Below are 16,654 nucleotides of genomic sequence, written 5' to 3' on the forward strand. Positions count from 1 at the left end.
GTACATTAGTTTTCACAATTAATGTTTCTCTTTTTCACTGATAAAAAAATTAAAATAAGGGAGGATTATATGTCAGTGAAACAGATAAAAAAAAAAAAATTACATAGAGATGAAGAGATCCAACTCACACGCACTCCCCATGTTTTATAAATTTGTTTTGGTTTTCTACCCTACATTGTTATTTCCCCTTAAGAAATTAATCTTACCTTTACTTTTTGGAAAAATACTGAATTTTTGTAAATTGAACTCAGGCCACAACACTAGAACAAAGATGGCGCTTGTCATCACACCAGATCACCACCTATTAAAAATATCTACACCTAATTTAGTCTCTATTAATTAATAGGAAAATGATTGGTGGCCCTAAAAAATTTGCCCTTAATGCCCCTAATTTCCAATTTTGGAAACTGTTTTCTTTTTTTCTTTCTTTTTTCCTTTTTTTTTTTTTTTTTTTTTTACCTGAAATGGAAATTAGGGGCATTCGAGCCCCACTATTTCGGGCCCTCAATCACGATTGTAATTAATAAGGTTCGTGAGACGTAGATAGAAAAACTACATACGAACTCACCTTTACTCATTATATATAAAGGGCAAATTACATATACACCCCTCGAGGTTTGGCTAAATTACAGATGCCCCCCTGAGGTTTGAGAAATTACGAATTCCCCCCTGAATGCTATATTTGCATAAGAAATTAGGGGGTAATTTGTTATGAAATATAAACCTCAGGGGGCAAATTGTTATGAAAATACAAACCTCAGGGGGCGGGATGTAATTTCCGAAACCTCAGGGGGTATCTGTAATTTAGCCAAACCTCGAGGGGTGTATATGTAATTTGCCCTTATATAAAAGGGTCATGTGTTATACGTAAGTAATGTTATTACTGAATTTGATTATTATAAATATCATAATTGGATCGTTTTTAGTTATGATTAAGAAAAAATGAGTCATAACTAAACACTATATAAGGTACGTATAACCAAAAATGCATAAAACTATAATAACAATAACAAACACACATCAAAGGTGATCCCATATAACAATAATGCATTGTATATGATGCATAAATTGATACACACACAACTATGTCCATATAAAATATTGTGGCCATTATAAAGCAATTTTAGTAGCTCATGCTAACAGACATTCAATCAGCTTTGCATTATGAATAGAATAAGCAATTAGTGGACTACATTTATTTATACAGTGTTTGAATTATGAATTTGATTAGAAATTTGGAAGAGAAAAAGAGAAATAGAAAAAAAAAACTTATATTTCATTCATATTTGGCTCACATTAAATCCCTATCAAAATTTATAATCCAAATACAGTCTTAACACTATTGAAAAGGAGAAACTAGAAATTTAAGCGTACCTTTTTTTTTGTAAACAATTAAACGAGGGAAAGAGAAATGGTTATTGCAGGAATCACAATTGAGATAGAGATGGAGAGGGAAAGAGAAATGGTTGCTGTAGGGATCACAATGGAGATAGAGATGGAGATGGAGACCTGAACATTCTATATTTGAGAAATGGAAAGAAATTCTTTTCTTGGTTTGATCATTGATGTATGTGGCACAAATGTTTGATGCTTTGCTTCCATGGACTAAAGATGACAAATGTATGTGGCACAAATGTTTGATGCTTTGCTTCCATGGACTAAAGATGACAAAGGATATATACTAGCTCCTTTTTCTCTTTTGCTTTTTCCTATAGATTTTCTTGCCTTGAGAAAAATGATATTCGTTCTTTGACAAGTCAATAAGTCTTCACTATCAATTCAACTACAAGTTTAAGTTACTAAATAAAGAAATAATTTTATTATTTATATTTTTGATATATCCTTCACATATAATCAACCTTTTTTGATAAGTGGATTAAATATATGTTCAAATTTTTTAGTTATTTAGTAAACAGCAAGGTTCGAATATAAGATTTATTCTCTTATCCAATAATAATAATAATAATAAATTATATTAAATTGTTAAAAAGAAGAATAGTTTTATTATTATTATTATTTTCATAACTCGATATCAGGTCTACTAGACCGACAAATTCGAGGGACTAGCCTCATCATCCACTAGTGGAGCCCCAATTAAAGCGAGTTAGGATTTGCTAAAGTTGTAAATCTCAATTTCATAGGTAAAGTTGCCATATTATAGGACTAATTTGTACTCATGTAAATGATTTGAATCGTTTGTTTCATATGACAAACTAAGAAAAATATGCATGCAAAAAATTAGTTTAATAAGACATAACTAATCATAAGATTAAATCATATATATATATATATATATATTATAATAAATAAATGATCTATTCTTAAAAATATATAGACTATATAGATAAAAATAATCTAATAGCATGACAATCATCTACGATAAGTACCTCTCGTCTTCCCTAAGTATCCACTGCATGAGAACACAAAAAATAATCACTAAAACCCAATTCTCAATTAATTACTCTGTCCAAAGATGACCTCTTCCCACTTTTTCCCACTTTTTTTTTCTTCTTGGTGGAACAAGGCACATGACACAAAAGGATTGGTAATTTAGTCATATAAAACATATATAATATAGTTGCCAAACATTCACGACATGAAGGATATATAAGGGGGAGTGAACAAAGTAGTTTTTGCTAGCTCTATCAAACTAAGTTTCAAATTGATTGGAATAGGAGAGTCAGAGTCGAAAAACAAAATACAGAAGAGTTTCTTTTATGGATCATGAGTGCTGCAAAGCAATATTGTACAATACGATCAAGTAAATCACAATGTACAATTTGGATGACTAGTTCATGTTAGAAACATGTTATGCACTAACATTATCACATTCTAATAGTTTAGTCAACAAAATTTAAAACCAATTAACTTGACAAATTTATTTTCATAAATCTCTATAAATAACATTAAAGATCCAAATACTAATCTTCAATAGCCACATGCTATCAATTACACAAAGTAATGGTAAATTACATATCCAACAATTCCATGCAACAATTCGCACTGTTTTCTTAATATTTTTAATATAGTCAGATAATAAGAAAAAAAAATTTAAACCAAAAGTTTTTTTTTTATTAAACACAAGCGGACAATAGAAAATAATATTAAGCCACAAGTAAGCCATTAATCTAAAGAATACCATTTTAGAATAAGAATAAGAATTTTAGAATAAGATTTAGAATAAGAATTTTAATTTAGAATAAGAATTCTTCCACAGGTAAGCCACAGGAAAACCTCAAGGTACAAATTTAGAATAAGAATTTTAATCTGGCAAAAAATGAGTTTTATTTTAATCTTTAAAATAATCTCAACACATTTTATAAAACTATTACTTTTAATAGATATTGTTTTTGACAAGACTAAACCCATTAACATCTCAACATATACACAAGAGAGGAAGAAAGATAAATACAGATAAATGAATCAACTTATTCTAAGCTCAAGTCATACATATTCATAACAATAGCAATTTTAAACTTATTGTCCTTAAGCTCTCTAATCACGGTGGGAATCCAGGTAGTTCGTGTTACTCCAACCCACATGCATGCAAGCAGAGGGTTAAGGAGAATGGCATAGGAGGACCTCCACCAGAAGTGAAAGTTTGAGTTGGGCATCTGCAAGACTCTCCCTTCTCTTCACGTTGTAGCCATTGTTGACTCTCACCTTTAAGATGATAGGAAATTTTGGAGAGTTTGTCTCCTTCTCTCTCTCTCATCTTTGTGTATAAATAGAGACGGGAGGGAGAGGGCGAAGTATCATCAGAAATTTGAGAGATAGAGAGTTATGAGTTGAGTAAGAGTTTTTTTCCTCTTTTGATTTGTATTTGCTCTATTTTAGTGCATTTCTAGTTTCTGTCCGTGGACCTAGGCATTGGCCCGAACCACGTAAATATTTGTGTCTCATTTGTGTGTATAATTGCTTGTTGTTTATTTTCTGGGTGTCCATGATCTTAACAAAGTGACATCAAAGTTGGTTAAGTGTTTTTCTAGAAAAATAGAGTGTTTTTTTCCAGAATTGCCCAGAAATCAAAGTGGTCGAAATCCACTTTTGATCACACCAAGTGAAAGCTCTCGGCGAGACAAGCACACAGGAAAAAACCGCGTCGAAAAAGGATGCCGGAATAGGCCGCACACGCCACTGACATCGTTCTACGTGCCGGCGACTGGTTGCACGTGCTTCACGCGCGAAACTAGTGGAGAAGATGATCCGACGTCATCCGCTGATGTCATCCAAGCCGAGCTGGAGCCGAGCTGCCAAGCCGATACGGAGCTGAGATAAAGCCGTTGACTAGGGGTGTAATTTTGGCCCGTGGCCCGCAGGCGGCCTGAAACCCGCTCGCGGCTCGAGGTGGGCCCGGCCTGTTAAGGCTCGTTTAGGCCCGAGCCCAAGCCTAGCCCGAGGCCTTGAGCCTAGGCCTAGGCCATCGTTTTGAATCCCGGCCCGGCCCATGGCCTATTAGCCCGCTCAAGGCCGGCCCAAAAGCCTAGCCGGCCCGAGGCCCAGTGTTATTTTTAATGAAAAATAATAAAATTTTGGTGAAAAAAATAAAATAAAAAATTTTAAATTGTTTAGGCCCGTCCAAGCCCACCCAAAGCTCAAGCCCGGGCCCAAGCTTAGGGGACCAGCCTGAGGCCCAGCCCACTGGCCCGCCCAAAACCCGAATACCCCTGGGCCTGGGCTTGGGCCTGGGCCTAGTTTTCTGGCCCGTGGGCCGGCCCAGCCCAGCCCGATTTTTGGCGGGAGCCCGCAAGGCCCGACATGGGCTGGGCCAAAATTACACCCCTACCATTGACAAAGCCGCTGACGTCAGCCTGACGCCAACTGAATTAGAGGAATTATTCAGTGTTTCTCAGGCTCTCCAAAATTCACTAGTTTTAGTCGTTGAACTATTTTGGCTAGATCTAAACCATTTGAGGTCTGATTTGGGTGATCCGATAGTGCTTTCCAACTATTTGGAATATTCTGGACACATCCGTACGGTCATATTTTGTAAATCAGATTCAAAAATTTGCAGTCTTTATTTTGGTGATCTAAAGTGTTTTTTCGGCTAATTTGACCAATCTGAACTCAACAACGAAGACTGTTTTTCAAATAGAAATCACTTTCTATAGAGACACTTACTGATAGAGGAATCAACATCGACTTTAGAATCCATTATAAAGTTGACTGCCTCCAATTATGCAATTTGGAAGCCCAGAATGGAGAATGTCCTGTATTGCCGAGATTTGTTTGACCCCATTGAGCTTAATGGAGTCGGACCGACAACGAAAAACGACGAAGACTAGAAGTAAAAGAATCAAAAAACCATTGGCCAAATCAGACAATGGATCGATCACAGTGTCTTTCACTATGTCGCCCAGGAAACTGATGCCTATGCTCTCTGGACGAAGTTAGAAGGCATGTACTAGTCAAAGACTGCTGAAAACAAAGCCCTCTTAATGAGAAGACTTGTAAATTTGAAGCTAAAATGCGGTATCTCTGTTGCTGAACACACCAGTGAGTTTTAAAATTTGGTGAACCAACTAGCAACTGTCAAAATAGAGTTAGATGATGAGATGCAGGCCCTATTGCTGCTCATTTCTTTGCTAGACAGTTGGGAGACGTTGGTAGTGTCCCTAAGCAACTCTACACCAAAATGAAGACTGACCACGAACATGGTCACTGATACTTTATTTAGTGAAGAGGCAAGAAAGAAAGACATGGAGGAAGATCAGTCTCATGCCCTCGTCACAGAAAATAAAGGTAGAGGTAGAGGCAGGGGAAGAAGCAAAAGCAGAGGATGCAACAGAGGAAGATCTCAAGACAGAGAGAAGGCCAAAAACGGTACGAGCCGGCTGAAGTTCAAGTGTTACCACTGTGGCCAGGAGGGTCACATAAAGAAATACTGTTATGCCTTGAAGGGAGAATAAAAACAAGGCAATAGACAGCCAAAGACCGAAGATAAGAACACTGTAGTTACTATCTCAGAGGATATTACAATATTCTCTGTTGAAGAAGAAGAATGTTTCCATATGTCAAAAAATGACACCGAGCGGGTGGTAGATTCAACAGTTTCCTACCATGCCACATCCCGGAAGGGGTTCTTCAGTACGTACCAAGCTGGTGATTTTGGTACAGTGAAGATGGGCAAGTTTAGTTTTTCGAAGATTGTGGGGATCGGCAATGTTCGTATCCAAACCAAATTTGGGTGCATAATGGTGTTGAAAGATGTCAAGCATGTTCTCAATTTACGCTTGAATCTTGTTTCAAGAATAGCCTTAGATCGACAAGGCTATGAGAACTACTTCGACGAAGGTATATGGAAGTTGAAAAAGGGATCTTTGGTGGTAGCCAGAGGACAAGCAAGTGGCACGCTATACAAGACTCATGTGGAGGTGAATTCAGATAGCCTCAACGCAGTAGAAGATGAGGCATCACCAAATTTGTGGCACAAAAGGCTGGGTCACATGAGTGAGAAAGGGTTACAGATTTTGGCAAAGAAGTCTCTTATTCTCTTTGCCAAAAATGCAAAATTGAATCCTTGTGACAACTGCTTATTTGGGAAGCATCGTAGAGTTGTTTTCCACTCATCATCCAGAAGACAATCAGAGTTGTTGAGTAGAGTATACTCTGATGTATGCTATCCCATAGAAGTGGAATCTTTGAGTGGAAGAAAATACTCTGTGACGTTTATTGATGATGCATCACGGAAGGTATGGGTTTATGTCTTAAAAACCAAAGCTGAGGTGTTCCAACATTTTCAAACATTCAATGCTATGGTGGAAAGGGAGACCGGAAAGAAGCTAAAGTGTCTCCAAACAGATAATGGAGGTGAGTACACATCAAATGAGATTTTTTACTCTCACTTGAGAGTGTTTGTGTAACAACCCTCACTCTACTCTAGTCATGCTTGCATATATTACATGATCTTGTCTTGATATGTTGCATTTTGTAAACCTTGATTTGTTTTGCTTAAGTGTTTCTTGCATGTTTTGTACCTTGCTTGGTGTGAGTTTAGCCGAGGTCATCTTCAGTCTAGAATTATCTTGGAACCACTTTGTTTGACCTCCACCTTCGCCCTGACATATTGGCCGAGATGTCATTATCTAGGCCGAGGTGTTCATCACCAAGGCCGAGATGTGTATTATCTAGGCCGAGATGTTACCTTTGCACCTAAGTGATATTGTCCTGAAGTGGTATGACCTAGACCGAGGTGTGGCACATCTAGGCCAAGGTGTGGCACAGCTAGGTCAATTGTTGTCCTTCCTAGCCGAGATCATTGTTCCCCTACCTGCCAATGCCTTGTTCTTGGCTGAGATCATTACCTGCCAGAGTGCCTATGCCATCTTACTTGTAGAACACACTTTGTCATGGTCTTGTCTTTTCACTCAGTCACCTTTTTCAGTAGAGCCAACCAGCCGTTGCCACGTGTCCCAACTGAGTGTTAAGTCAGCCAGCAGACCTAGAAATGTATCATTTGCTATATGCCTTGGTTCTTGAGGAGAGAGAAGCTCTAGAAGAGGGAGAAGGAGTTCTTAGAGGAGGAATAGATTTTCCAAGCTTGATCCTCACACCTTGAGTTATTAGATTCGTGTCTTGAGGTTAGAATCTTAATCTACCCTTGTGGTTCTTATTGATCATCTAGCTGCATTGCATGATCGAACCTGATTTGCAAACCATGCATCGATTTAAAGTGTGGTTTTAGAAAGAGAAAGTGATATTCATGTGTTCTTGAATAGAAGCCTTGTTTGATCCGAAAGCTTGCATCGAGATTCATGTTTTTGTGTTTATTTTCATGAAATCTTCGAGTATGGGTACCCAGGTCCATGTTTTTTAATTCATAGCATAAAATCTCAGATTTTGTAATGATAAGTTATGATCTTTGCATCCATGTTCTTCATGTTCATGTTCTTCAAGAAAGGGAAACCCAGATTTTCCCGACTTCATTTCCTTGAATGTGGCCATCGGGACCACACCTCGGCGAGGAGGTGTGGGACCTCGGCCAAGATCTGGTTGGTGCCCATTATGTTTTCTCGAGATGAGGAACAGTGTTTTGTTTTGGTTCGACTTAGTTTTGAAGGAATGCCGAGATCATTTGCATTCATGTAAAGCTTGTTTGAAAGTGCAATCAATAGACTTTGCCATGTGTTTGTAGGACTTGGAGTCTCGCTTGACCCCGACGTTGAAGAACTATGTGAGTGGTATTTTTAATAAAGCTATGTTATAAAGTTTTGATAAAGCTTTGCCTTGTTTTGAAAAGTATTTGTTAAGCATGAATGATTATCCCTATTTTGTGTATCAAGTGTTAGTATTGTTTTGGATAACAACCTTTGAAAGTCCGTACGTGCTAGGGGACTATAAGCATTTGTAGCACAACCTTTGAAAGTCCGTGCGTGCTAGGGGACTATAAGCATTTGTAGCACAACCTTTGAAAGTCCGTACGTGCTAGGGGACTATAAGCATTTGTAGCACAATCTTTGTTAACGTCACCCCTTGAAACTTGAAAGCCTTGAAAGAACTTTGATTAATGAAGCTCGAAAGACTTGTTAGCGGAACTTGCTTTGTCTTTGACCCTGTGCTAGATATAATGTGTATCGCTTGATAAAGATTTCGGATATTATTCATGTAAACCCTTTATTACTTGTACCATTCACTGAGTATCCAAGCTCACCCTCTCTATATATATGTAGGTGAGCAGGACGGCGGTGACGCCTAGATGTGCTTTGCAACTTGTTTTGGACTCGTATTTTGTAGCATCTTGAAGATCATGCTTTTTAGCTTGTAATTCGTTGTGTTTTGTGTATGATGGCTTGAGAAGCCTTTTGGTTAAGATGTATTTTGTACTTCATTTTATTGTACCCAAGTTGTAAAGCTATGTAAAGATGTATGCCATTTCATTTGACCTATGCACAGCTCTTATGGACTAATTAGATTTGTATATACTGCTTTCGCACATGTCAGCCCCATATGTAATACTCTGATTGTGTGTGAATCTTGAAGGTTGGCCTTCGGTAATCTCGGATTACTGGCCATCGCGGCACCATTCTACTAGGGGCGGAATGGGGTCGTGACAAATTGGTATCCGAGCACAAGTTTCTTATAGTACGTCATTCACACACTTTGAGTCCTAAAGAGCATAGGATTTCCCTTAGAAAAATGTTAGAATTGCATGATATTGTTTGCTACTTGACAATGTGTGCATCATCTCGGCGTGACTATTTGTTATTTGCATGCATATTGTTTGATCGTTTTGTTTTAAAGTCACATTTTGCATATTCATAGCATCATGAGAAGGGGTAGACCGCCAGTTGGCCGAGATCATCCCCAAGACAGATTGGACAGATTAGAGAGATTGGTCGAAGGTTTGGTCCGTGAGTTGAGACAACCTAGGCCACAAGACACTAGTATCACTTCTACCCAGGCCGAGCAGACAAACGGCCGACATGCAGTTCCGCCTCCACCCCCTCCAACGCCACAAGTGCCTCCACAGCAAGCTTTATATGGAGACGGCACCATAGCCCTAATTCGAGAGTTTAAGAAGATGAAATCGTCGAGATTCTCTGGAGGTATTGAACTGATGAAAGCCGAAGCATGGATTTTGGAAATGGAGAAGTTATTTGAGATTTTTCCCAGCACCGACGCCCAGAAGGTGTCATTAGCAGCATTTACGTTGGACGACGACGCACGAAGATAGTGGATGATGACCAGGGAAGGTAACCCAGGTTTGACTTGGGCAAGATTTTTGGAATTGTTTTACAACAAGAATTTTTCCCTTAGTGTCCGAGATCGCAAGACCACAGAGTTCCAGACTCTGACACAAGGCAACAGGACAGTGGCAGAATATGACCGTGCTTTTACCGAGTTGGCGAGATATGCGCCTCACATGGTCGATGATGAATATAGAAAAGCCAGGAAATTCGAAAGCGGGCTTCGTTGGCCAATACAAGATTGAGTTAACATGCTCAACATGCCGACTTACGTCGGGGTATTGGACAAGGCCATCCTTGCAAAAGCTAATTTGAACCGATACCAGAATTTAGGAGAGAGCCAGAGGAAGAGACAGAACTATGACACTCGCCGAGTTCCGTTTAACATCAAGAAGAAAGCGAATGTGGGCAACTCCAGCAACTCGAACCAGGAAGGTAATGCTAAGCCGACATGTGCAAGTTGTGGAAAACCGCATTCTGGAGTTTGCCGTTGGGCATCAGGAGCCTGTTTCGAATGTGGCGAAATGAGTCATCGCGTGAAAGACTGTCCGAAGGCAAGGACTGATGATGGTAGGAAGAATGGGAATTCCTCGGGCTCTACACAAAGAAATAACATCGGGAGGCCCCAGACGAGACAGGGCAGAGTTTTTGCATTGGTACCAGGGGACACTCAGAATGCTGAGACAGTCGTGTCAAGTATACTCCCAATTTGCTCTCAAGATGCATACATATTGATTGATTCGGATTCTACACATTCATTTGTATCTGTTAAATTTGCCGAGAAGTTAAATAGAGAACAAGAACCCCTTGATTATGTGTTATATGTGTCTACTCCAACTGGGAGAACTATGATTGTTGCATCCATTTATAGGGCGTGTGTTGTTATGATTGAGGGTGTAGAATTATTAGTTGATTTGATGCCGTTGAACATAAGTCACTTTGATGTCATTTTGGGAATGGATTGGTTAATAGCAAATCATGCATCCATAAATGGCGATTCTAAGAGTGTCACACTGAAACCCCCAAACCAAGCCGAGGTTATTTTCCAGGGTAAAGGAGTAGTACCCCCACCTTACTTAATCTCATTCGTGAAAGCCTATAAGTTGATCCAAAAGGGGTGTCAAGGTTATCTGTGCAGTATACTAAGTAAATTGAATGGAAATGTTGAGTTAGCCGACATGCCAGTAGTTAGAGAATTCCCCGATGTCTTTCCAAATGAATTGTCTGGCCAGTCAGTGGATAGGGAAATAGAATTTACGGTTGATGTTATGTCAGGAACCCAACCTATCTCCAAAACACCCTATAGAATGGCCCGATCCGAACTCAAGGAACTGAAACTACAATTACAAGAATTGTTGGACAAGGGATTTATTAGGCCGAGCACTTCACCTTGGGGAGCACCAGTTCTATTTGTCAAGAAAAAGGATGGTACACTTCGTCTTTGTATCGACTACCGAGAACTAAATAAGGTGACCATTAAGAATAAATATCCATTGCCGAGGATTGATGATTTACTTGATCAACTACAAGGGGCACGGGTCTTTTCTAAGATTGATCTGAGGTCGAGCTACCATCAGCTGAAGGTTAAGGTCGAGGATGTCGAGAAGACTGCTTTTCGGACAAGGTATGGCCACTACGAATTTTTGGTGATGCCTTTCGGAGTGACCAATGCTCCTGCAGCATTCATGGATTTAATGAACAGAGTTTTTAAGCCGTACCTAGATGAGTTCGTGGTTGTTTTCATCGACGACATACTGATCTATTCCAAGAGTGGCGATGAGCATGAGCAGCATTTGAGACTAGCCTTACAAATCCTAAGAGACAGGAAATTATATGCCAAGCTTAGCAAGTGTGAATTTTGGCTTTCCAGCATTTCATTTTTGGGCCATGTGGTTAACGAAGAAGGAATCTATTTTGATCCAAATAAGATTGAAGCCGTCGTGAATTGGCCGACGCCGACCAACGTGTCCGAGGTTCGTAGTTTTCTGGGTTTGGCTGGCTATTACAGGAAGTTTGTGAAGGATTTTTCAAGGATTGCAGTACCACTGACACAACTAACTCAGAAAGGAGTGGCGTATGAATGGACCGAGGATAGGGAATCAGCTTTTCGGGAGTTGAAGACGAGATTAGTTATAACACCGATACTTATACTACCGTTAGATAAAGAAGAATTTCAGATTTATAGTGATGCCTCACATAAGGGATTGGGTTGCGTGTTAATGCAAGGAGGCAAGGTTATAGCGTATGCATCCCGTCAGTTGAAACCTCACGAAAAGAATTATCCTACCCATGATTTAGAGCTAACAGCCGTGGTGTTTGCTTTGAAGATTTGGCGTCATTACTTGTATGGGGCTTCTTGCTAGGTTTTCACAGATCATCAGAGTTTAAAGTACCTATTCACTCAGAAGGAGTTAAATTTAAGACAGAGAAGATGGCTTGAGTTATTGAAAGACTACGACATGCAAATTCAATATCACCCAGGTAAAGCAAACTTAGTAGCCGATGCATTGAGCAGAAAATCGGTTGGAAGTCTGGCATGCCTAACCATGATTTCAGTGGAGCCGACCGTTATAGAGGAGGTGAAGGCCAGACAAATGGAAGACGGATTCTTCAAGAAGGTCGCCGATGAGATTGTCACTAAGTCGAGGTCAGGGTACACTATTAAAAATCAGGTACTTAAGTTTGAAGGAAGATTGTGCGTGGCCGACATCCCAGAGTTGAAAAGGAAGATTCTGCAGGAATCTCATGGTTCCAGATTTGCTGTTCATCCAGGGAACACTAAGATGTATCAAGATGTGAAACAAACTTTTTGGTGGCCGAATATGAAAAGAGAAATAGTCGAGTTCGTGTCTCAGTGCTTACATTGTCAACAAGTGAAAGCAGAACATCAAAGACCAGCAGGATTTCTTCAACCTTTGCCAATCCCTGAGTGGAAATGGGAGCACGTCTCCATGGATTTTGTTGTTAGCTTGCCGAAGACGCAGAAGGGCATGAATTCGATTTGGGTTATCATTGACAGATTAACTAAGTCAGCACACTTCTTACATGTTCAAACCACATTCAATGCTGACCGACTTGCTGTATTGTATATGAATGAGATTGTGAGACTTTATGAAGTGCCGATGTCCATTGTGTCAGACCGAAATCCGAAGTTTGTTTCTAGACTTTGGCAGAGTTTACAAAGAGCGTTGGGAACCGAGTTGAATTTTAGCACAGTTTTTCATCCCCGGACTGATAGACAAACAGAGAGAATGATTCAGACACTCGAAGATATGCTCAGACTATGTGTGTTAGATTTCAAGGGAAGTTGGGAAGTACATCTACCGTTAGTAGAATTCGCTTACAACAACAGTTATCAAGCTAGCATTGGCATGGCGCCGTACGAAGCTTTGTATGGAAGGAAGTGCAGATCACCGATATGTTGGACTGAAGTGGGAGATAAAGCTTTAATTGGCCCCGAGCTAGTTCAAGTTACAACCGAGAAGATTAAGCTCATTCGACAAAGGATCAAAACTGCTCAAAGTCGACAGACGAGCTATACCGACCAGAGAAGAAGAGAGTTGGAATTTGAAGTTGGGGATCATGTATTCCTGAAGGTTTCACCAATGAAAGGAACTTCCAGATTTGGGAAGAAGGGTAAGTTAGCACCTCGTTACATCGGGCCGTTTGAAATACTTGAGAAGGTTAACCCAGCTGCCTATAGACTGGCTTTACCAACGGAACTAAGCCAAGTTCACGATGTGTTCCATATTTCTATGTTGAAGAAGTATATTCGGGATCCACTGCATGTAATTGATCATTCCGGGATTGTGATTAGTGAAGATTTAGGCTACGAGAAGAAGCCGATAAAAATTATTGACAGACAAGTGAAACAGATGAGGAACAAATCGATACCAATGGTGAAAATTGAATGGAAAGAGCATTACGGCAGGGATGCTATGTGGGAAATGGAGGAAGAAATGAAAATCCGTCATCCGGGATTATTTGTAGAGCAAGGTAATTTAAGTTTGGGGACCAAACTTCTTTAAGGAGAGTAGGATGTAACAACCCTCACTCTACTCTAGTCATGCTTGCATATATTACATGATCTTGTCTTGATATGTTGCATTTTGCAAACCTTTATTTGTTTTGCTTAAGTGTTTCTTGCATGTTTTGTACCTTGCTTGGTGTGAGTTTAGCCGAGGTCATCTTCAGTCTAGAATTATCTTGGAACTACTTTGTTTGACCTCCACCTTCGCCCTGACATATTGGCCGAGATGTCATTATCTAGGCCGAGGTGTTCATCACCAAGGCCGAGATGTGTATTATCTGGGCCGAGATGTTACCTTTGCACCTACGTGATCTTGTCCTGAAGTGGTATGACCTAGACCGAGGTGTGGCACATCTAGGCCAAGGTGTGGCACAGCTAGGTCAAGTGTTGTCCTTCCTAGCCGAGATCATTGTTCCCCTACTTGCCAATGCCTTGTTCTTGGCCAAGATCATTACCTACCGGAGTGCCTATGCCATCTTACTTGTAGAACACACTTTGTCATGGTCTTGTCTTTTCACTCAGTCACCTTTTTCAGTAGAGCCAACCAGCCGTTACCACGTGTCCCAGCTGAGTGTTAAGTCAGCCAGCAGACCTAGAAATGTATCATTTGCTATATGCCTTGGTTCTTGAGGAGAGAGAAGCTCTAGAAGAGGGAGAAGGAGTTCTTAGAGGAGGAATAGATTTTCCAAGCTTGATCCTCACACCTTGAGCCGTTAGATTCGTGTCTTGAGGTTAGAATCTTAATCTACCCTTATGGTTCCTATTGATCATCTAGCTGCATTGCATGATCGAACATGATTTGCAAACCATGCATCGATTTAAAGTTTGGTTTTAGAAAGAGAAAGTGATATTCATGTGTTCTTGAATAGAAGCCTTGTTTGATCCGAAAGCTTGCATCGAGATTCATGTTTTTGTGTTTGTTTTCATGAAATCTTCGAATATGGGTACCCAGGTCCATGTTTTTTAATTCATAGCATGAAATCTCAGATTTTGTAATGATAAGTTATGATCTTTGCATCCATGTTCTTCATGTTCATGTTCTTCAAGAAAGGGAAACCCAGATTTTCCCGACTTCATTTCCTTGAATGTGGCCATCGGGACCACACCTCGGCGAGGAGGTGTGGGACCTCGGCCAAGATCTGGTTGGTGCCCATTATGTTTTCCTGAGATGAGGAACAGTGTTTTGTTTTGGTTCGACTTAGTTTTGAAGGAATGCCGAGATCATTTGCATTCATGTAAAGCTTGTTTGAAAGTGCATTCAATAGACTTTGCCATGTGTTCGTATGACTTAGACTCTCGCTTGACCCTGACGTTGAAGAACTATGTGAGTGGTATTTTTAATAAAGCTATGTTATAAAGTTTTGATAAAGCTTTGCCTTGTTTTGAAAAGTATTTGTTAAGCATGAATAATTATCCCTATTTTGTGTATCAAGTGTTAGTCTTGTTTTGGATAACAACCTTTGAAAGTCCGTACGTACTAGGGGATTATAAGCATTTGTAGCACAACCTTTGAAAGTCCGTACGTGCTAGGGGACTATAAGCATTTGTAGCACAACCTTTGAAAGTCCGTACGTGCTAGGGGACTATAAGCATTTGTAGCACAATCTTTGTTAACGTCACCCCTTGAAACTTGAAAGCCTTGAAAGAACTTTGATTAATGAAGCTCGAAAGACTTGTTAGCTGAACTTGCTTTGTCTTTGACTCTGTGCTAGATATAATGTGTATCGCTTGATAAAGATCTCGGATATTATTTATGCAAACCCTTTATTACTTGTACCATTCACTGAGTATCCAAGCTCACCCTCTCTATATATATGTAGGTGATGAGCAGGACGGCGGTGACGCCTAGATGTGCTTTGCAACTTGTTTTGGACTCGTATTTTGTAGCATCTTGAAGATCATGCTTCTTAGCTTGTAATTCGTTGTGTTTTGTATATGATGGCTTGAGAAGCCTTTTGGTCAAGATGTATTTTGTGCTTCATTTTATTGTACCCAAGTTGTAAAGCTATGTAAAGATGTATGCCATTTCATTTGACCTATGTACAGCTCTTATGGACTAATTAGATTTGTATATTCTGCTTCCGCACATGTTAGCCCCATATGTAATACTCTGATTTTGTGTGAATCTTGAAGGTTGGCCTTCGGTAATCTCGGATTACTGGCCATCATGGCACCATTCTACTAGGGGCGAAATGGGGTCGTGACAGTTTGAGTGCAAAGCATTTGCATATGTATCCAAGGAGCACAAACAGAAGCTGGATGATAAAGCTACTCTATGCATCTTTATTGGCTATGAAGATGAAGAATTTGGATACCGATTATGGGATCCGAAAAACAAAAAGGTCATTCGAAGCCGAGATGTGGGGTTTTAAGAAGGCCCGACCTTAGAAGACTTTGGGTAACCAGCCAAATCCAAAGTTGATGATGTTTCAAAAATTATTCTCAATCCTGCACCATCACAGAATGCTACTGATGAACAAGAGCTACCGCAGCATGTAGCCAATGATGTAGAGTTGCAGGATGGATTTCCAGAAGAAGAAGATCCAAAAGCAGAGGGTGTTGAGCAGGAGAAGCCACATCCCCCTCCTCCAGAGCCTGTTGGTCCACAATTATGAAGATCAACAAGAGAGCCTAAGCCGTCATCAAAATGCCCTGCTTCTGAGTATATTTTGCATACTCATGAGAGGGAACCATAAAGTTTTCAAAAAGCTCATAATCATGAGGAGAAGAGTAATTGGCAGCAAGCTATACAAGAGGAGATGTAGTCCTTGCAGAAGAATCAGACTTATGATTTGGTAAAACTTCCCCAAGGTCGAAAAGCATTGAAGAACAAATGGGTGTTCAAGTTGAAAAAAGATGGCAGTAGAAAGCTAGTCAAGTATATGGCTCGATTGGTTGTCAAAGATTTTGGGCAGAAGAAAGGTATTGATTTTGATGA

At 39.8% G+C, this 16,654-nt stretch overlaps 2 protein-coding genes across 2 annotated transcripts in view; both read right to left on the reverse strand.

The window, feature by feature from the left end:
- The window catches only part of LOC145798638 (putative disease resistance protein At4g27220), a 40,492-nt gene extending 38,846 nt beyond the window's left edge, over positions 1-1,646 (reverse strand). Inside the window, exon 1 of the mRNA XM_082886967.1 lies at positions 1,375-1,646. The gene's annotated coding sequence lies outside the window, so the exon portion shown is untranslated. The remainder of the gene's footprint in view (positions 1-1,374) is intronic.
- Positions 1-16,654, reverse strand: part of LOC114318589 (disease resistance protein At4g27190-like) — a 157,598-nt gene that overhangs the window by 63,500 nt on the left and 77,444 nt on the right. The window lies entirely within an intron of this gene.

Source organism: Camellia sinensis, chromosome 9, assembly GCF_055761805.1.
Source record: "Camellia sinensis isolate YWXY chromosome 9, ASM5576180v1, whole genome shotgun sequence".
Taxonomy (NCBI): Eukaryota; Viridiplantae; Streptophyta; class Magnoliopsida; order Ericales; family Theaceae; genus Camellia; species Camellia sinensis.